The 22,333-nt window shown below is 40.3% G+C and overlaps 1 protein-coding gene across 4 annotated transcripts in view; it reads left to right on the top strand.

Annotated features, from left to right (window-relative positions):
* Window positions 1–188: 188 nt before the first annotated feature.
* The window catches only part of LOC102227926 (voltage-gated potassium channel subunit beta-2), a 94,899-nt gene continuing 72,754 nt past the window's right edge, over window positions 189–22,333 (top strand). For 2 of the 4 annotated variants that reach the window (XM_005796953.2, XM_005796952.2), the window contains exon 1: window positions 189–289. The gene's annotated coding sequence lies outside the window, so the exon portion shown is untranslated. Of the gene's footprint in view, window positions 290–785; window positions 867–12,354; window positions 12,648–22,333 lie in introns of those variants that run through there. The other 2 variants (XM_023324696.1, XM_023324695.1) reach the window with 2 other exon arrangements.

Below are 22,333 nucleotides of genomic sequence, written 5' to 3'. Positions count from 1 at the left end.
TTGACTTGTTTTCACTTGCTTGTTTTTAACGCCTAAATATAGGCTGTATAATGTAACGTATGAAGGAACGCTATTCGGGACGCGGGAAGAAGAATCCAAAAAGACTGGCAGCTGTCCTCAGCCAATGAAGAGCTTTGGCTCGTCTGCAGTTGTGTTTTAACGGGCCAATAGGACTCCGCTCAGAGCGAGAGGGCGGGGCTTAGACGCAGCGCATGGTAGCTGTGTAAGAGCAACAAAATTCAGAGGGTCTTCACCCCAGCCGAGAAGGAAGAGCAGGATTCTGTCAAAGGTAGGGAGAAAGGTGTTTTTCCTCTATGACTCGCATGTGTTATTCGGGTTATTACGACTCCTATAAACGCCACATATGAGTTCAGTCATGTTCAAATCCGAGATTTATTGTGAACGCAGCGTTTGTGACGGTAAGTTCCAGCGAATGGTGTCGAAACCTAGATGAGATCAGGACGTTCCCCCTCACCCCACAGCGACCCGGATAGGTTTTAACATCATTACTATACTCGGGTCGCCGTATTAGCACTGATTAGCTCGCTCATTGTTCTGAGTGGACCGCATCAAGTTCGTTGCAGTCCAGGCCAAATTTGATTGGCATCGTAGCCCGGGGAGAGTAGCGGTCGAGCAACGTCTGTTTCCAGCACACGCTCACAGTTCAGATATGCGTTACCCATTGAACGCACGAAGCGGCGGGACGTCATATCTTCCAACACACTGAGACGTCGCTCTGCGGATGTGAGAGGCGACGTGGAGCCGTCGGTTCCAGAAGAAGCTCTCCATCCTCAGCAGATGCTGTAGCTGCAGAGTGAGGCTGAGCTCCATGATCGCTGTTGCTAATGCAGTGCGGCAGAGGCCAGGTTAGAAGTGCTGTGCCATGCAGGCTGAGACGTCTCTGTGTGACACAGGAAGCTCAGTCATATTTCTTGAGATGGAAAGAACTATTCTAACAAGAAAGAGTATAATTCTAAACTAACAGAGTCATTTTCCAACATAACTTGATGTAAAGAGATGTACTTAGTGATGGGGGTTGTCAAGCTGATGCCTTGACGTTTACTTTTGCACCCTCAACAAGAACAATCAAAGGTGCTATTTTCACTTCTATCTCTTTACATAGGCAGGGAATAACAGCACCGCGTGTTATTCTGGTACACCCCGTGCTGCACTTGCAGGGGAAAGATCTAATACGCGCTCAGACACAGAGCCAGTTCAAGGCATAAGCAAACCTAGCTGCTGCTTTGGGCCCTCTGTGCAGCACAAGTGTAACTCGTAAATGGATTCAAAACACACAAATGAACATGTTAAAATGTTTCTTTTTGGTTATTTTGATTATTTTGGCTGACTACTAATGAAACCCCAAAATTCAGCTTTCCAGAAAACTGAAAAAAAGTGATCTATGTCTGCCTCAACACACATTTCTCAGGTATGACTTAATTAGCAGAGCTTGGCTGCATGAAATGTAATGTGCTAAAAGGAGGAAATGTACCTTCTTGATTAAGGTGTGTATGACCAGAGACGGGTCTAAATTCTCAAGACAGCAGCTTTGTGGACTGGAGTTTGAGACCCCTACTATACATTTATAATGGTGTTTAGGTCATGTCAGTTTGCAGAATAATCAACCACTGTCGTACAATGCTAGGCATTAAGCTAGGCATCTCTACATTTCATAGTAGAGAAAAATAGGATTTTTCAAGTCCTATTGAAAAATGACATTAGCATTCTGAAAGTACTTATCAGCAGCGAAAGGAGAAGCATGAAGTGTTATAAAATATTTTGGTAGATGGCTGTGCTGAGTGTGGACTTGATAAAACAGTGGACCAACATCAGTGCATGACATGGCTCATCATGTATTCATAATTAGATGAATGCAATCTGCAAGATTTACAAACTTGTGGATTGTAAATCCTCAAGTTCCTCACTTTTTATCACTTGGGATTCTAACACTTGATGTAATGTTTAGCGTACTGACATTAACGAATCATTATTGCATTCCAAACAATACTTTGTGCATATTGATAGTAAAATTAATATGACCAACTCACCAAATATATTATTGGCAAGGAGTTTGAATGCAATTTACAAGGGATAATAAAACCAACCAAACATTGAACTCAGGCTGTCCTTAGTGATTGCGATATTTCACAAAGTGATTTTGTGATGACATACATCACAACATGACATTGATCATGTAGATCTAGCCCCTTTAAAATTAGATGCTACACAAAATATCTTATCACATTCTGTGACATCAGAATGAGCATACTTTTAAATTTGCCTCTAAGTTGCATTAATGACCATTTAAAAAAAAAAACTTATTTCAAAGAACTGAAAAAGTATTTACTATAGTCACTCGGAAGTAAATCCGCTTGATTGTTATGTCAAAAGTAGAGAAGCACTGATGAGATTTTTCCTGGCCGATGCTGAAGTTTTTGGAAAAATTGGCTTTGACCAAATCAGATCTCTTTTTTTCTCTCTGACGAAAAGCACAGTAGAAAAAATACTGCAATAGAGTTGGTAGTTTTGACTTCAACTAAAAATAAATAAATAATGATCTCCCTTATGCTTCAAAACATGATCCTAACATTTGCCAGATTTTTATTATTAAGTTGCATAAAAGTACGTCAGATATTAAGCTTCTGGTTTAAATGTTTCTAAACTGTATAAGACAACTGTTGTTTGTGTTTTTGCATTTATTGAAGAGGAAAATAAGGTTCAGTATATGATCTCGCCAATCAGAGGCCTTTTAAGGAATTTTTTAAATCTCAGTCATAATATAACATTACTAATTCATGGGTGGGGAAGGAGCCGGAGCTAGTGCGTGAGGTCGAGAGGTTCCGGCTAGAAATAGTCGGTCTCACCTCGACGCACGGCTCTGGTTCTGGAACCAGTCTCCTTGAGAGGGGCTGGACATACTTCCACTCTGGAGTTGCCCAAGGTGAGAGGCGTCGGGCAGGAGTGGTCATACTTGTTGCTCCCCATCTCGGCGCCTGTACGTTGGGGTTTACCCCGGTGAACGAGAGGGTAGCATCCCTCCGCCTACGGGTGGGGGGACGGGTTCTGACTGTCGTTTGTGCTTACGGGCCGAACGACAGTTCAGATTACCCACCCTTTTTGGAGTCCTTAGAGGGGGTACTGGAGAGTGCTCCTCCTGGGGACTCTCTTGTTCTGCTGGGGGACTTCAACGCTCACGTGGGCAATGACAGTGAGACCTGGAGGGGCGTGGTTGGGAGGAACGGCCCGCCCGACCTGAACTCGAGCGGTGTTCTGTTGCTGGACTTCTGTGCTCGCCATGGATTGTCCATAACGAACACCATGTTCAAGCATAAGGGTGTCCATATGTGCACTTGGCACCAGGACACCCTAGGCCGCAGTTCGATGATCGACTTTGTCATCGTTTCATCGGATCTGCGGCCGTATGTCTTGGACACTCGGGTGAAGAGAGGTGCGGAGCTGTCCACTGACCACTACCTGGTGGTGAGTTGGCTCCGGTGGTGGGGGCGAAAGCCGGTCAGACCTGGCAGGCCCAAACGTGTTGTGAGGGTCTGCTGGGAACGTCTGGCGGAATCCCCTGTGAGACGGAGCTTTAACTCCCATCTCCGGCAAAACTTCGAACACGTCCCGGGGGAAGTGGGGGACATGGAGTCCGAGTGGACCGTGTTCCGTGCCTCCATCGTCGAGGCGGCCGATCGGAGCTGTGGCCGCAAGGTTGTCGGTGCCTGTCGCGGCGGCAACCCTCGAACCCGCTGGTGGACACCTTCGGTGAGGGATGCCGTCAGGCTGAAGAAGGAGTCCTATCGGGCCTTTTTGGCCTGTGGGACTCCGGAAGCAGCTGATGGGTACCGGCGGGCGAAGCGGCATGCGGCTCGGGCGGTTGCTGAGGCAAAAACTCGGGCGTGGGAGGAGTTTGGAGAGGCCATGGAGAAAGACTTCCATACGGCTTCGAGGCGATTCTGGTCCACCATCCGGCGTCTCAGGGGGGGGAAGCGGTGCAGCACCAACACTGTTTATAGTGGGGATGGTGTGCTGCTGACCTCTACTCGGGACGTTGTGGGCCGGTGGGCGGAGTACTTCGAAGACCTCCTCAATCCCACCAACATGCCTTCCACTGAGGAAGCGGAGCCTGGGGACTCTGGGTTGGGCTCTCCAATCTCTGGGGACGAGGTCACCGAGGTGGTTAAAAAGCTCCTCGGTGGCAAGGCCCCGGGGGTGGATGAGATCCGCCCGGAGTTCCTTAAGGCTCTGGATGTTGTGGGGTTGTGTTGGTTGACGCGACTCTGCAATGTCGCATGGACATCGGGGGCAGTTCCCCTGGATTGGCAGACTGGGGTGGTGGTCCCCCTGTTCAAAAAGGGGGACCGGAGGGTGTGCTCCAATTATAGAGGGGTCACACTCTTAAGCCTCCCTGGCAAGGTCTATTCAGGGGTCCTGGAGAGGAGGGTCCGTCGGATAGTCGAACCTCGGATCCAGGAAGAGCAGTGTGGTTTTCGTCCTGGTCGTGGAACACTGGACCAGCTCTACACCCTCGGCAGGGTCCTGGAGGGTGCATGGGAGTTCGCCCAACCAGTCTACATGTGTTTTGTGGACTTGGAGAAGGCGTTCGACCGTGTCCCTCGGGGAGCCCTGTGGGGGGTTCTCCGGGAGTATGGGGTACCGGGCCCTTTGATATGGGCTGTCAGGTCCCTGTATGACCAGTGTCAGAGTCTGGTCCGCATTGCCGGCAGTAAGTCGGGCTCGTTTCCGGTGAGAGTTGGACTCCGCCAGGGCTGCCCTTTGTCACCGATTCTGTTCATCACTTTCATGGACAGAATTTCTAGGCGCAGCCAAGGTGTTGAGGGGGTCCGATTTGGTGGCCTTAGGATCTCATCTCTGCTTTTCGCAGACGATGTGGTCCTTTTGGCTTCATCAGATCGTGATCTGCAGCTCTCGCTGGAGCGGTTCGCAGCCGAGTGTGAAGCGGCCGGGATGGGGATCAGTGCCTCCAAATCCGAGGCCATGGTCTTGAGCCGGAAAAGGGTAGAGTGCCTTCTCCGGGTCAGGGGGGGTGTCCTGCCCCAAGTGGAGGAGTTTAAGTATCTCGGGATCTTGTTCACGAATGGGGGAAGAAGGGAGCGGGAGATCGACAGGCGGATTGGCGCAGCGTCTGCTGTCAAGCGGGCGCTGTACCGGTCCGTCGTGGTGAAGAGAGAGCTGAGCCAAAAAGCGAAGCTCTCGATTTACCGGTCGATCTACGTTCCCACCCTCATCTATGGTCATGAGCTTTGGGTCATGACCGAAAGAACGAGATCGCGGATACAAGCGGCCGAAATGGGTTTTCTCCGTAGGGTGGCTGGGCTCTCCCTTAGAGATAGGGTGAGAAGCTCAGTCATCCGGGAGGGACTCAGAGTAGAGCCGCTGCTCCTTCACATCGAGAGGAGCCAGTTGAGGTGGCTCGGGCATCTGGTTAGGATGCCTCCTGGACGCCTCCCTGGTGAGGTGTTCCGGGCACGTCCCACCGGGAGGAGGCCCCGGGGAAGACCCAGGACACGCTGGAGGGACTATGTCTCTCGGCTGGCCTGGGAACGCCTCGGGATTCCCCCGGAGGAGCTAGAAGAAGTGGCTGGGGAGAGGGAAGTCTGGGCCTCCCTTCTGAAGCTGCTACCCCCGCGACCCGACCTCGGATAAGCGGAAGAAGATGGATGGATGGATGGATACTAATTCATCATTTTTAAGAATTTCGTTTTCTCTATGCTAGAGTCACATGCATGCAGAAACCGCTAACCACCAAATGGTTATGCTAGAGCAGAATAAATTTAACTGGTTTGTCCAAACTTTTCACCTTATTTAACAGAGGTTTGTTTAATAAGTAATTTGAAACATCTGTAGATCAAGCAAATGCACTTTATGGGATTACGGCAGTTTAATTGTTAGCATAAAACTTTATAGGGATGATAAAGGCACATTTAAATGCACAATTTAAAAGAGAAATTTGTGGTGCTTGCGATGGATTGAAGTGGAAGTCAGGCCCCAGATCGAATTGTGCTTCGAGCCCTGAGCAGTGTTGGGCTGGGTCTCTTTAGATGGTAAACGCTTCTCTCAAGGCATGCTGAACTGACCTGCAGAAAGCAGGGGTCATTTAAATTAGAAAGCAAGTCAGTTGGTTCTTTTACCGGCTTTTACTACCAGAACAGCAGGAAGTCTAAAAAAAGACTGTGATGCTTTACCAATTTCAGTGCATCAAGAGAGGTTGCTCTTGTTAAAATCCCATGATGTCAAAACTACGTAGGTGCACCTGTGTGTGATGATTACCTCTGGCTACAATCTGGAAAGTTCAGCCTAGCTGAGCTTAGTCACTTTAGACAGGGCTATTCCTTACATGTTGTGGAATCATCATTACATTATGTATCCAAGCTCAAGTACTAATCTATTCCAGGATAAAATGTGAGGATAAATATGACTTTCTTGATGACCGTCTTGATGACAACATATAGCACAGTCTCATTAATGTGCGTTTTTCTTTCTTTCTTTCTTTTTTTTCCATTTGGATATTTCTGGAACGTTAACATTTTGCGCTGTTGCACATAACATGCTAGAATTATTCTGCTTGAGCAGCTGTACAGTAAAGAGCTGGAGGCCTGGCTCCCTATTTCTGGATGGGGCAGGAGACGGTGGGTTGGGGGAGGGGTGAGGCTATAGTCTCCGACTGAGTCAGTGGTTTAGCTAATGATGCAATTAGACTGCTGTGTTTTGCATCTCCTGATTAGATCCCTTACTCGCAATGGCCTGTCTGCAATAAAAACAGAAACGGCTCACTTGTTTTTTTTTTTTTTTACAAGCAGTTGGAGTTTTATCATGCAGTAACATGCGTTACATCATAAGCAACACATTAACTGACTTGGCTCTTCCTTTTGAAATGGTATTGACATTATAGGTCTTTTTACATGTTGGAACCACAGCAGCTTTGTAACTTAATGAATCTTCTCTAGGTCTACCTGTATGTTTGTAGCAATTTGTAGACCATTAAGCAAACACTGTAGTTAAACATCAAACTCTTAGAGGTTAGGTAGTTGGCAAGCTGTCCTGTTACTCAAAAGGATGAGCAAGAGAACTCTTACAGATTTGGGGCATCGTCCAACTTAGTGGTGTCGATGCCCAGACTTCTTTGTTTTACTCAATTTTGGCAGACGTAGGAAATCTTATCTTTTACTGTTGGCCACAGCAATGTTAGTTAGTCGACATTAAGTTATTGCCTTGTTTTGCAACAGCTCTGTTTTAAAATTAAGAATGATTTTTAATATAGTCTGTTTCAAGTTTCAAGAAAGGGTCCTGATCAGGATGTGTTTCTGATTAAATGTAATCTATTAGTTTTCTCGTATTGGACATTATTGTTGCTTTATTTCAGTCACAACTGTAGCAAATCAAGTTAGGATACCATAAAGCAGATTCCTGTTACTAGAGCTGCTTCCAAATCACTGTAACTATAAGTATGGTATTGTGACAAAGGTTTTGTAGTGTCTGCTCAATTTTGCCTATTTTGAGCTCCTTTCAGAACAAGGATCGCTGCTCCTGAGCTTTTGGGTCACTTTAAAACCAAATAAGCTGCTGGCCACCCCCCTAAATCAGCATTTAAATCTTGCATGTAAAAATGGCTGCAAACAGATGTGCACTTATACAACCGTGAAAAGCAGAAGTAGAGCTTCCTGCACAACCAACAAGAAGTGGTTTCTGGATGGCAATTCAACAAAACTTTTTTCCAGCAACTTGTATGCAATCAAATGTCCCGGAGCTCAGCTTGGCTTGCTAGATGACAGGCTGATCTTCACCTTGGTTGCTAGGTGAGGGATAGTGCTGTCTGACTAGTGACGTTACATTCTGAAGGTTTTTGAAACGGCTCATTTCCCAGATACCAAAAATACATTGACTTATTGCCAAAAAATGGCTGGGTGGTTTTTAAAATTGCTTTGGCATACTTTTGAGGCAGAGACACAAACTGAAGTACAAAACATGCAACATAAAGATTTTGCATAATAGGTTCTCTTTAACAGAACTCAAGAGCAGATATAAAGTCTCTGACATACATCAGTCTGAAAAGACCTAAAACTGGTAAAGCTCATGATGCTGGCTTATTTTCACATCCACTGTTGTAAATAAATTGTTGTCAAACTGCCAACATGATATTAATGACTGGTTTAAAACTGGATCATTGATATAATTTGTCTTCAATAAAAGTACACATTCTGTGGATGCACACATGACAGCATTACCTGTCACCTAAAACAGACACCAGGGTAAACACTTTATTTTTGTGGATGTCAAAATTCGAACTAGTGTAGTCCCTGAAATGTGTTGACAGCGTCTGTGAATACCCTTTCTTGGCTGTCTTATTTACTGGGTCAGGAGCTAAAAAAGGAATTGTGACTCTGTGTTAACAAGAAGAGTGAAGCTAAAGGTGAAAGCCTATCTCTGTGTCTTCCAAGATGTGAAAATGACTTGTCTTGTAGAACATTTGGTGTTTAACCTAAAAGTTTAAAAATGAATTTGAATGGCCAATGTCATTAAATGAGAAAATCATAAGCAGCTTCGCAGGAATGCATTAAACGACTGATCTTTACCGAGTGGAAAAGTACTAGAGAAATGGGTGAATGTAATTTTTCTTCTGGTGACATCACTTTTTTCTCCTCTGCTTAATAAGTTGTCAGAGCTTTATAAGCTTTTTTCTTTATATAGCAGCAGAACTGATGGTCTGAGTGTTTCTTAAATGGCTGAGCTGGTTTAAAACATAGCAGGATTGCAAGCACCTGGTCCAATCACAGGTGCATCAGACTTTTCCTTATGCATTTGTCTGACAAACACTTGATTTAATCACACACAGCATACAGTGACGGTTAGAAGTTTACCTGTACTCTTCATATGGAAGATTTATTTATTTTGGGCTTTTTATGATTCATTGGAATAATTCTTTTTCCAAAGTGGAATGATACAAAACAGAAACTACTTTGGTTCACTTTTAAAAATAAGAATTGGGAGCACAGATTTGATTTAAATACAAAACCTTCCTGAGTTATACACATAGGTTCAAATATATACTGCTAATACTTGGTTAGATGCCCCTTCGCAGGTTGTAGAGAAATGATCCACTTTCTATCTAAAATTTTCTGGTCAGTTTTGGGTGAACATTAGAATCCTGTTCTTACGATAAATGGTAGTGCTCATCTAAGCCAGTTGGTTTCCTGACATGAACATAGTCCAGAAATGCTCGGTACGGTTGTGGACGGGAACATTCCAGCAGCTTCATTTGCCTGGTAGGGCTGCAGATGTTAAGTTTGACTATAAAAAAGTTATCAACACCAAATTTTGTCGTTGACGCATCCTAAAGAACCTTGTCATTGTTTTTATAACTGGCAGGCACTACAGGAAGTTTGTCTCCATTTTCCTGACAGAACTGCAGGCTGAAGAGTTCTCCTGCAGTGACAGCACTACTGCAATCCATGAGCATGAACACAAACACAGCATATCTGTGTGCCAACTCTGGATTGGTATTTTTTATGGAGGTAAAACCGACTTAATTTTATGTGCATCACTTCAATCTATAGACATGATTCGGGCATGTTGTGCTGCAGTGCGACGAGACAGAACTGATAAATGCACTTCATCTGTGGGAGGGCTAGTACTGTTTTCAGAATCAGTGACACTTAGAAATGGAGGAAATACCATTCATCCAAGAAACCATTTCATCCAGGAAAAGATGGTTGAAATGTATTAAAAGCCAAAATTAACACTATATTTTTGTCACTGATAGTGTTTCTAAACTTCCAAATGGTACTGTATGAAGGCTGGACAAGGAGAGAAGAGATGGACTAGACAGTTCAACGTCATCGTGAAGTTATGGATTAGATGATTTGGAGGACATTTAAAAAAAAAAAACTTGCTCTTGTGTTACTTAGTTTTGTTCATATATATTTGGTCCATGTGTGAATTAATATGACAAATTCATGCACTCCATTATATCAATGGCAAACCATGCCTGTTGCTAAAAGTTTTTTCAGATGCAGGTGGATTTAGAAAAAAGTCTCTGTGTTGTGGCATCATCAGTAGGTGGCGGGTGATTTTCCACTCTTAATGGAACAAATGGAATGGAGCATTCAATTACGTCTGCCTCAAATTCAACACCAGAAGAAAAATCTTGCCAGTCAGACAGCATCGTGAGAGGACTACAAGGCAGTTCCAGAGATTTCTTTTGTGTCAGGCAAACCTAGCAGTAAAGTTAGAGGAAAAACATCTCAGACCATCAACATTTTGTTAATTCTAAGGGTGATGATTAGCGCCTCCACTCATGCTATTCTCTTAGAAATATTCTGGCAGTCTGTTTCATAAATGTTGTTTAAACATAATAACATTAAGTTAAACCTCTATCAGCTTTTTGAGTGCCGTGGTTTTATAGCTGATCGATTTATGCTTGCATCACTTGCAAATACTGTTTGCTGGGTGGGGCCAGCTTCTCAGAAGCTGCAGTCGTTAATACGGCCTTTAAAATTCAAACCACGTCGCACAGTAATTGGATTTGATGTTCAGAAGTTTATATCATATCCATGTATTGATTCCCATGGAGAAGTAATTGTCTCTCTGGACGCCTCTATGAGGTTGTGAGTGCACTGTCATGAAGGTTTAAGACATCTGAGATGGATTTTGTGGTTAAAAGCTTTTCAGCATACAGGTATGTGTGCTTGTGTTTCTTACCTTCTGCATAATGTGATATACTATATTAACTTTTATGTCTTGAAGCTTCTAAAACATGTGCAACCCTCTCTTCTCTGAACTATACTAATTTTGAGCAGTGAAACATATCCAGATTCCTAAATCTGAGATATCAAACTAAATCTGACATTAATGTTTATTGCATTTACAGAACTTTGCAAAAGTATTCACTTTTCATATTTTGCCATATTACAGTGTATTTTAATAGGATTTTATATGATTGCGATTCTTAATGATGTGAAGTTTCACATCATTAAGAAGGAGAGAATGACAATGAGGGACAATGAACTTTTCTTTAAAAGGCAGAAATCTTCAAGCAAATGATCACCTATAACTAAAGCTTTTTATAAAGTCTGAATGGCCAAATGGATTAAGCTATGTCTGACTGGATGAAAATAGCGAGCAGCAGGCTACACGTCTTACCACAGATTCTCAACTGGATTTGCTCTTGGACTTTGACTGAGCCATTCTAACAAATGAAATGTGTTTTGATCTAAACCAAAGCACATTTGTTGCTTCCCTTAAGCCATGTTTGCATCAGTACTGTTGACAGGTGAACCTTTGCCTCAGTCTAAAGTATTTTACTTCAAACAGATTTTCCTCCAGAACTGCTCATATTTTTCAACCCAAACCAATTTTTCATCTACTAAGATCAGCTTCCCTGTCCCTGCTAAACAGAAACACTCCCCAGCATGATTCTGACACTACCAATGTTCAGGGTGATGAGCACATGCAGCATTTTGCATGTTGGCCGAAAGGTTCTCATCTTACCAGAGAATCCTCTTCCACATTTCAGCTGTGTCCCTTACATAAATTGTGACAAACTGCGAACAGGTTTATTTTTACAGCTTTCTAACTTGGGTCTCTAGGCTGCTGTTTTGATTAATGCTGCCATTGCCTGGCCAGTCATGTTAGGTCAAGTTTATTTGTATTGCAACAATGCTGGTCAAAGAGCTAATACACGCATAATACAGTAACCAATTATGAAACAAGCAATAAACTTTCCATTTGTCAAATGTCATTGTCAACATCATCAAGCAAAATACATCAGGATATGTTGATCACTAGTCAAAGGCAACTTTTAACAGGTGGGATTTTAGCTTTAACGTAAAGGAATTTAGTGTTTCAGCATCTGTGCAGTTTTCTGGAAGTTTCTTCCAGATTTGTGGTGTTTCTCCATGATCAACAGGTCATCATGTCTTAGTAGGTTTGTTGTGTCTTCTTCCATGTAATGTTGATGATTCTCACTGGATTTTATTTAGGGGTTTCAGACTAAAGGGTCGCTGAATACAAACGCATGTCACTCTTCAGATTTTTATTTGTAAATGGATATAAAAATCTTGTATCATTTTCTTTTCACTTTACACTTGTGTACTACTTATTGTTGGTCCATTACATAAAATTCTAATAAAATGCATAAAGTTTTTGGTTGTAATAGAACAAAAATGTGCTAAACATTCAAAGGGGCATTAATTTTTTTGTAAGACACTACAAATTGTTGCAGAATTATTTACATGGACTCTGGTTGAATGTATGCTTACTTACATGCTGAAAGTGTATGAGGAGGTGTGTGGCTGAGAGGGGAGGGGCATTTTCTTTCTCATCTGCTCTGCTCAGTGACTCCAAGCTTGCACGTTTCTTCTGTCTCGTCTATTCATTGCCTATATTCTTTCCCTTCTCTTTTCCCCTCTGTCTGTTTGCACTTTCGTTCTGCCTCATGGTCTCGTGTCAGACATACATGCTGTTCTCGCGCATAATCTTGTTCACAGTGGATCTCGCAGTCTCCACTCGTATTCCTCTCCTCTGCTCTCTGCTTTCTGTTTTCCTGCTCTTTATCTTGGATTTTGGCTGCTGCTCTGCATCCATCCCTCCCTTCTGGTCACTGCGTCAGCAACCAGCTTCAGACTGAGGTGGGTGTGTATTTTTTATTTTTTTGTAGGGGGTTCTGAAACGGTATCATCGCTAGGCGTGAATCTACATGTCTCTGGTATCGTTCTCTCTCTTCACGCTCTCCCCTCTCTTCTCCTCTCCCCTCACTTTGTTCTGTTAGTGTGAGTCGGGATGATTGCACTTATCTTATCCTACTGGGAAACAAGTGCCATACCTTCTGCATGCAGCGGCGTTTAACATTGTCATGCAGTATGCTAGCGAGGTAGTGCATCAACCTCTCCAGATCTCTCTGACCGTCTGAGAGCTGCTGTTGATGCGGTTAACACTGCTGCTGCCGCTGCAGCTGCTGCATTGAAAACCTTCTCTGCATACCTTATTATGCAGGCATGTATTTCACTCTTTCTCTTTATTGACTTTTTCAATTTGTCTCATGTGTATGTGTGTCTTATGGTTCTTGCTTTTTTTTTTACATTGACTTATTCTAAAATTTATTTATAAGAGGAGAAAAGCTATCATTTATAATTAAAGTTTGAAAGATGTGCTTTTGCTAAAACATACTTAGCGACATTTATTTAATGTTTGGATCTGTTTTAACTTACCTTACCTTACCTGTCTAGCTGCTGCTGCAGTTTCATCTGTTGCAGTTGCCACAGTGGGCAACACCCTGAAGCAACATTTTTCTGTGTTTCCCAGAGCTTGTGTCAGTCACCTGTGCCCGGCCGAACACGTTAACCGTGTGTTTGAGTGTGGGTGTTTGTTGTAGGCTCGTGCTTCTGCATTATCGTGTGTGTTCGTACATATGTGTAGGTGTGTGCGTTCTCCTGTACGGCGATGTGTGCCTGCCTCCCCATGGGCTCTGGTCCAAGAAGAAAGCACAGGAGAGGTATGCTGCAGGGGTTTGGTGCAGTAAGCTGTTGAGTGCTTTGTAACAAGCACACAAAAAAAGAGTTGGTTTGTGTCCTCATGCTGGGCAGCTGCACGTGTACTGCAGAAAACGGATGGGTTTCCCTTGAAATGCCTGCAGTCTGGGTGTCCTTGGGTTTTAAATTTGTTTAGTCAGGTTGCTGTGATCTTTTTATTTGATCCCTCTTCACCCAGAATTTTTTACTACCAGAACCAGAAGAATCATAATGCTTGTATTGTTATTGTACAGAAGCACAACTAAATTTTGTTTCAGTACATCCCATCCAAAGAAGACAATAGACAGACAGAACAGGGAAGACGGGGTGCCTGGGGCCGCTGCTCCTGGGGGGCGCCGCAAACAGTACAAACAGTAGAACGCCTGCTTCTTTTTTTGTCTAAAGGCTGCAGATGGTGGGACAAGAAACTGCACTTCTCATAATAAAATACAGAAAATGATTTGAAACAAACTCAAGATGACATACAGTGACAATAGTGGCTGTTTAATTTTTATGTTGCTTAAACACTTTGGTTAGGTGTCATATCTAGTACTCCTTGGAATGCTAAAGACAAAGATAACAGTTTTCTTTGATGGTGCTCCCATCATTCTGGGCCCACAGTTTGCCAATTTCAACAGAAACTATTAAATGGACATATTGCATAAAACAAAAAAAGACAGATTGGTTAATTATTTGTTCAAATTAGAGTGTGTCATTAGATTGACATGATTTTGCAAGGCCTCATTTATAGACTTGGACATAGACATAGTAATGCACTAAAAGCCTTCCTAACATGAGATTGCAGAGCCAGCTTAAAGTGAATTACACTCAAAATGTCCTACTTTAGTGTTGCTTTCTTTAAAGTAAATGGCCAGAGGTAGATTTCCTTTTGAACAATTGAGAGACCCCTATACAGGAAAGATCTGAGTTTCCGGTTGGTTTGTTTCGGGTAGTAATCCCTCTGTTGGATGAGCTACTTTTAACAGATTTCGATGTAGTTGCAGTTTTCTCTTATCAGACACACCTTTTACTTAAGGAATAGAGTTTTGGTGCAGGGAGTGTTCTGACTTCAAAAAAGTCAGCCTTATATGCTTGAGCCAGAATATGACTAGCATCCATCAAGCCTCGATGGATGCTAACCTTTACAAACGGCGACGTGGATAATGATTGTCTTCAGAACTTCAGCTAGTATGAATGTACTTGTGGTATTGTTATGGTTTTACTGTACAAAATACAAGTAAACCCCCTCAATGAGACTTCAATTGAAGTCACAATAGTACTTGAGGGGGAAAATTAGTAGTACTTAGAATTGATCCATATATTGAGACTAAAATCTAGAATGAAACCTGCTTTATCAGAGTTGCAGGTACAAAATGCAGATGTTGGTTTGTTGTAAAAATTAAAAGTCACCTAATTTAATCGCAGATGCAACTGTACTTTCTATTATGGCATATTGATAGCAAAGATCTCCTGTTCTGATCCTTGATAACTGTGAGATAGAAACTTAATTGACTGCTGTATCTGTGTCTCTGTGTGATGTCGCTAGAACTTCTCAGAGAGCAGCTGAAACATTTGTCAATCCATTTTACAACAGTCAAAGCAAAGCTAAAGGTTTGTAAAGCAGGGGAATAACTAGCTTTGTAAGTTTGTTCTCGCACAAGTAACTGAAAGTGTTTTGGAGCATGTTGTGAAACAAGACATTAATTAGTCATATCAAAAGCGAGAGTAAATATGCTAACATTGACTTAGCCCTATTACTCAGAATTAAAGCATGGTCAGCAGGAGCAAGACTACAGTTTATAAAAGATTGTACCTGTTTGTGTGAGTTAGGAGAAACAACTAATAAGTCCATGTGTGTTTTAGCTGCCACATTGACAAACATTATGGTTACTTTTTAAGCAGCAATAGCCTTATGTTCAGGAATCATGTTAAAACTCCTTGTGCAGAAACTCCTGATAGGACAAAATATCTGATGCTGCCAGGTTAACCTCTTAATATTGGGTCATGTACATCAGAGGCGCAAATAAATTTAGTCGTAATTAATCAAAATACTAATGTAGACCATGTTACACTTAATGCACTTTAAAGCTGGTGAGCTCAAAACATATGCTTGCATTGATTGGAATTACTTTAACATTGTTCCAGATTGGCATTCTTTGTCAGTGAAAGTTTAATCATAAATAACTCTGATCCATATCCAAGGTGATAAATTATTGACCAGTGCATTTCTAATGGCTTGCAAAAGTCCTCTTTTTGCAGGATTTTACAGCTTACTGCTCTCAGTGCTATAAGAATGATGTTTTAATACACTGAAATTCAGGTTTATTTTTAGTATTTATTGGCCTGGAAATGTTTTTGGAAAGTCATAAATTCTAAAAACTATTAATCGAATAACTAAAGTCATCTGAGCAGTTGTAACAAAAAGTTGATTCAAATTTTTTTTATTAATTTATTCCTAGTAGTTGCCACGCTGTTTTAGAGGGACATACAGTATGCATCAAGCAGAGAAGGTTTTGCATTTAGCTAATTGTGTTCTTGTACATATTAACTTTGACTGTGAAACTCAATTAAATTTTTTTTTGGTTTAGTATTGTATACAGGGAAGCCTTTCAGCACTACACATTACTTAGTTAATCATTAAAATACATCATAAGTGCAGCTGTAGTAAATTCTAGTTCTTATACTCAAGTCTGTGTTAAGGCTGCTGTAAACTGTCGGTGTTGACCCTCAAGGCCTTCCTTAAAAGTTATTCTTATTTGTGGAAAAGCAAATATCCATCTAAGTTTATAGTTGACCTTTATGAGAACAGTTCAGTGAGTCATTTTTATTGTTTGTGAATCTTGTTACAAAACTGGATTAAAAAAAAATCTTTGGTTCTGGAAAATGTGGCATGCCTGTTTCTGCCTTCATCGGCTAACACAATTTACATCCTTTTAAACACATTGGATTTTTTTTTTCTTGCACCACGTCTCAATTGCATTGTCTAATTACATTATACTTTTATTAATTTTGACACTGGATGGTATTGATTTGGTTTGCAAATAAAAAAAAGCTTTCTGTTCACAAGATGGTCACAAGATAAGGTTTGCCTTATGTGATTTTTTTTCCCAGAATTTTTTTTATGTAGATTTATGGCTTTCTTTATATAGCATAAACACTATTCCAAGCACATAATAGCACACATTTTCACACCTACAATCTAAATTAATTATTTGCTTTGTGCTGATAAAGAAAAAGGCTTTTTATCCTGTTTAGCTTTCCCTTTAAATTCAATCTTGAACAACTTCAGTTGCCACCATAAAATACAATGCAGTTTTTCCAATTGATTTAAGTAATTTATGATTGTCAAATGTGATAAAGGTGTTAAACTGCAGTTGACAAAGACAAAGCTACATTAATCATGATACACAGCAGCTGAGTGCAGACGGCCCTTGTGAATTATAGCAACAGTGTAGCATGTGAGTAATGGCTTGGCACAGACTGTTGGGGTTGACATGTGCCTGTGACTTATGAGACATTGCACTGTTGGTGATAGCTGAGTTATTGGGGTCATGTTGGTGTTTGGGGTAAATATTTGTGACTGAGTTGTCTCAAACTTGAATGGTGGGATTTTATGATTGTATGTCTTCTTGCAGGTTACTTTAGAAAACCTCCAGGACTCCTATTCCTTGTACAAACGATTCCACTGATTAATTCTACAATATGTAAATTTTTTATGAGTGACAAATTTTACCTAGTATATCTATGCTGTAGTTAGACTTTGCATAGTACTTTGAACTCTTTTAGATATATAGGAGGAAACATTAGGGGAATACTTGATGGCTTCACAATCCATTGATTTTTCTGTCGTAAGATCTGGCACAGTTTGGTGAATCCCTTTATTCCACAGGTGTGAAACTCCAGTCTTTGAGGGCCACTGCCCTGAAACTTTTAGATGTGCCTCTGCTGCACCACACCTGAATATAATAATTAGGTCCTTAGCAAGGCTCTGGAGAACTGTTCTACACAAGAAGGAGGTAATTAAGCCATTTTATCCCAGTGTTTTGTAGCTGTGGCACATCTAAAAACTGCAGGACAGCAGCCTTTGAGGACTGGAGTTTGACATCCCTGCTTTATTCTATTGCAAACAAAATCTAATAACTAAAACTGAAAGGCTGTCCCTCAGTTGGAGGCCTGGCAGTCCTTCTGTGTATGAGTTGTAATGCAGACGGCTGTCTGACTTGGCACAAACTTCTCAGATAAAGGTAGGACGGAAAAATAAACTGCTTGATTTAAAAATGCAGAAGAGAAAGAACATGAAAAAGTCAAGCCATCCTAGAAGTTATTTACTTAGTTGTTAGTATTTTAATTTTTCTTTATAGAGCAAAGTTTTACAAATTAGCCTTTTACTAATTGAAAGAAACCAACCCATATATCCATTGCTTTTTTTTTTTGGAATTTCTAGAAAATAATAAAATCAAACTGCAAAAAAAAAAAAAAATAAATAAATAAAAACAACCTGCCATTTATGTTTTGATAAGGATAAAACAATCACTTTTGTTTTCTCATGTTCACAAAATATGTTTACATCATTTGCTATCACAAGATAACACAATGAGAAATATTCATGTCCTTTTTTAGAAATTTTCACAATTTTTGTTTTTAAAAACATGCATCATGAAAAGGCATTATATGCATCGCATAATAAGACAAGACCAAAACAGACACTTATGAGATAAAGATCCATGACAATACACATTCACTCCTAATCTGACTAATCAGAATGTACCCTGAATTAGCTAGATGTTTCTATTGGACAAGATCATTTAGTTAAGAGAGAGGGGTTGGGATATTGTGTTGATGGTAAGGAGAAACGTGAAGAAAATGTGGGTTAATTACACTTTATCAATCGCAATATTCAACAAAACCAATATTCCTTTCAGTTTTTCTGCCCTATAAGAAAATTGGGCTCATTTAAATGCAAGTGTTTAGGATTCTTCTTTAAAATGAAAGCAGAAGTCTTTCAAAGAACAAAATGTCTTTAACAGCTGCCTCTGAGAAGAGGAATATGAAGCAGTACCTTATTTTGCTGAGGAAGACAACGTCATCAGTTTGTGATGTAGTGTACCTGCTAAAACAACTTGGAATGTGACCTTCACACTGATTTATTGTTTGCATACTTTTAGCTTCTTTGGCTTAGATATATTGAATCCATTTATAGTTTTGAATTTCACATTCTTCTGCTATTTTACTGAATTCTGCCTTTTATTATTTAAAGACTGTGTTAATAATTTGGCTAGTGTGTATTTTAATACATTTCTATATTTTATTTGTGTGTAATATAAAATGTATATCTCGGTCATTTATAAACATGTTATTTGTAAAATGAATTATGTGTTTCTGAGTAGAGTAAAAAAAAAGTCCTTGCAAAATTAGTAATTCCACCCTGAATTTCATTTACATAATCTACATTGATGTTATTGTGTCTTACTATATGACTTATTCATAAATGATCTTCTGGACTCTTTGACTTCTTCTGAGTCCTGTCTTTTACATTAGACATCCTCTAAAATACATACACTTTTTGCTTCTAGTTTCAGTTCATTTTGTAAAACCATGAGCTACAGAAAGCAAATTTCTCATTTCATGTCATAATTTAGCTCTTTGCTTCAGATGCCATCATATTGAATGATTTTTCTAAATGTTAGCAAACGTGGCGATAACAAGTATTTACCTCAACAGTGTTTTTGATAGGTTAAGACAGATTATCTTACTTCTGGGGAAAAAAGCAAAACTTTCATTTCCTGCAGTATTAAACAACAAACATTAAGAATTATATTGCCGGCATGATAATTATTGTCAGATAATATTTTCTGCAGTTCTTTGTGATATTGATACAGCATAAATCGATATTGTGAAATATAAATATAATGTGCAGCTGTTCATCATAGACTTTGCATTACATCAATTAACGTTCAACTCTTACATTTAATGTTTTAAGAGAAATAGTTGAAGTTCCTATGAAACATACAATGTTAGCTAAGAACCATTATGGTTTTGCACATTCAAAATGGATAATGGCCATCACTAAACTATTTCAATGAACAAATATGTTGCTTTATGAGATGTATACATTTTCTTTGGTGTTTCAAAACTTTTATTGTAACAAATAAAACAAACAAAAAGGTAATCTTTTGGAACCTAAAGTACTACATGCACCATTTGGAAATTGTTGTGCAAGAGGCATCTAAAGCAGGTTAAGAGACAGATGGACAGCACTGTGGGAGACAGAGCCACAGTCCACTGGAGACACTTGGGCACGTACACATTTTAGATATGTATTGTGGACCATTAGCAGGTCTTTGATCTATTATCTTCTGGATATTAAATGATGAGGCATAAATGATAACAATTCTGCTGGGATTTTGATCAATACTGTATGAATAATGCCAGTTATTAACTGTGTTTTCGCTAGTTTTTGCTTGGTGACCAGGTCAGTTCTGGAGCTGTGAAGAAAAAAACAATAAAAATCCGTAAAACCTTCGCTACTAGATGTGTATAAGGCAAGATGTGTTTATATTTCCAGACAGACTGACAATTAACAGACTTCTGAATGAAGAGAAATCATAGTTGCTTGTTGTGGGCCATAGTCTCACGTTTGTGCTTGCATCAAGTGGAGCTTTAATAAAATAATATAGTAACAAACCCTGGGCAGATAAGCAGATTCAGTGTTTGCTGCTTTTTCTTCTCACATCTTTAAACTGTGATGCTCACAGCTTCTATAATGTAACAGTACAGATGGCACATTGATTCACCATAACACCTGGACACATTGCACTGACACACAGGATCAAAACAAGAGCTACTATTTTATTACACACTGAAGCCCACTCTCCTTGGAGCTTTGCCGCTCTCGCCTCGAGGACTTGGTGAACCAACATTTTGAACTTCAACAATTATTGCCTGTGACACAGACAGTGGGCTAGCTAAAAGCATATATGTAGACCTGAATAAAATAGATGATGTTAAACCTTTATGCTTCGGGAAATCGGGCAATAAGTTTCTGCTTGACCGTGCAGAGACCATGGTCTGTTTATTTAGCCGGATATGAGTGTTTGTTTAGAAAAAGCACGATACAGATAAACAGCAGTTTCAGACGTCATCCTGTCTTCCTACAGAAACATGCATTGCTTTGATGTGTAAGTGTATAAGCCTCCCTGGATAGATCCAGACAGTGTGTGGGCACTTGCAAATGTCCATTAAGTTTTTCCAGCTTTAAGTTAAAAGTTTTTTTTTTTCTATTTTCTGTGTTTTTGTTCTGTAGTCCCTGTGTAGGCACTCAGAGACAGATCTATAGCTATTCAATGTTTCCATACGACCCAGAAAAATAAGCATTTTGCATATAGAGTCACCTTCTTTTTATTTTTTTTTATCCATGACTACAGCACTCTCTGAAGTAGCAAAGTGAATAATGCCTCTACTCTGCAGCCAGAACAGGGAGCAGCATGTTCCTATAAAACTGCAGTGTCCTCAGGTGGTCTCTGTGTTTGGGAGCTGGTCTTGCCAAGTCTTTTATGAGACTCAGATCTGCACCAATGTATGACATCAAAGGGGTGAAAGCATGTGGCGTAAATGCTGATATGCATGAGAATCCTATGTTACTTTGATGGTCAGAGGAGATCATGATGTTGCAGACTGCCTCCACAATACAAGCTGTGCCCCCATTTCACCATCAGAACTAAGCATCCACACCTGCATGTGTATAACCTGGCCCACCATCTCCTATCAAATTAGCATTTTATTATGCACATTTGAGAAAGTTCTCACAGACAGTAGACTAGCAGTTACTTTGATGTTTGCAAAATAAAACTTTTGTTAATTCTCACTAGATCGCCAGGTCTCCTCCAGGTAATTTAGTGGTAATCTCTTAAAATTCAGCGTCTGTCGTGCCTGAGTATGATGGTGTGCTAAGCTAATACATTTTAAATGTAAGTTATTGACCTCTTTTGCTTAGTATAGACCTTCACTTTTAGTATTGTGTTTGTCTTTGCATTCCTCTCATTGTCTCTGTCTCCAAAACCCTAATGTAAACAGAGCCATGTTGTGCGATGCAATAACTGTTTCCCTGTTGGAACACATATTTACATAAACTTCATATTTGTGTACATGCAGTGATATGGACATAAATAAAGGTGGAATAAATGAAATAAATCTTTTGTCTTGAGGACATTTTGGAATATTTTAGCTGATATTTGTCTAGTATTTTTTTTGGCATAATCAGTGAAAAAATAAATGAAAAGCATTTAATGTAAATTGAGAGAAATCACTAAAAATAATAAATAGATATTGATTGTAGTTTTAAACAAAAAATAAAGTTAGCTGATACCTCTGCAAACCTTAAGTCCTAGCAAAGACTCAACAACTCCACTAGGCTCAACTTCCTTCAGTTTGATGTTGAAGGCCTCGTTTTATTTATTCCTTTGTTTTTGTCTTTAATTTAGTAGACTGAGATGGTATCCATTTTTGTTGCTATTCAGCCTTACTATTTTAACATCAGGTATATAGTTTTCAAAGAGGAGTTGATGTCTTATTATTGATGTGTATAATGTAGAGCATTAATATAACTCTTCAATATTTTTTTCAAACTTCAAGCTTGCAAATAATAGTTGAAATTGTATCACAGAATAATTTGTTGTAAGTTATGGGGCACCCATCACAGGTTTTGTCAGATTCCAGATAGCTGGGTCTTTTGAAACTCAGACAAAATCCATTACAATAAAAAAATCACCATAGAAAGAAAAAATAATAATTTAGTTCACCTGCAAGGA

This window comes from Xiphophorus maculatus, chromosome 20 (genome assembly GCF_002775205.1).
Source record: "Xiphophorus maculatus strain JP 163 A chromosome 20, X_maculatus-5.0-male, whole genome shotgun sequence".
NCBI classification, from domain to species: domain Eukaryota; kingdom Metazoa; phylum Chordata; class Actinopteri; order Cyprinodontiformes; family Poeciliidae; genus Xiphophorus; species Xiphophorus maculatus.
Note: the sequence above shows the minus strand (reverse complement) of the source record. Positions and strands in the feature narration are given on the sequence as shown.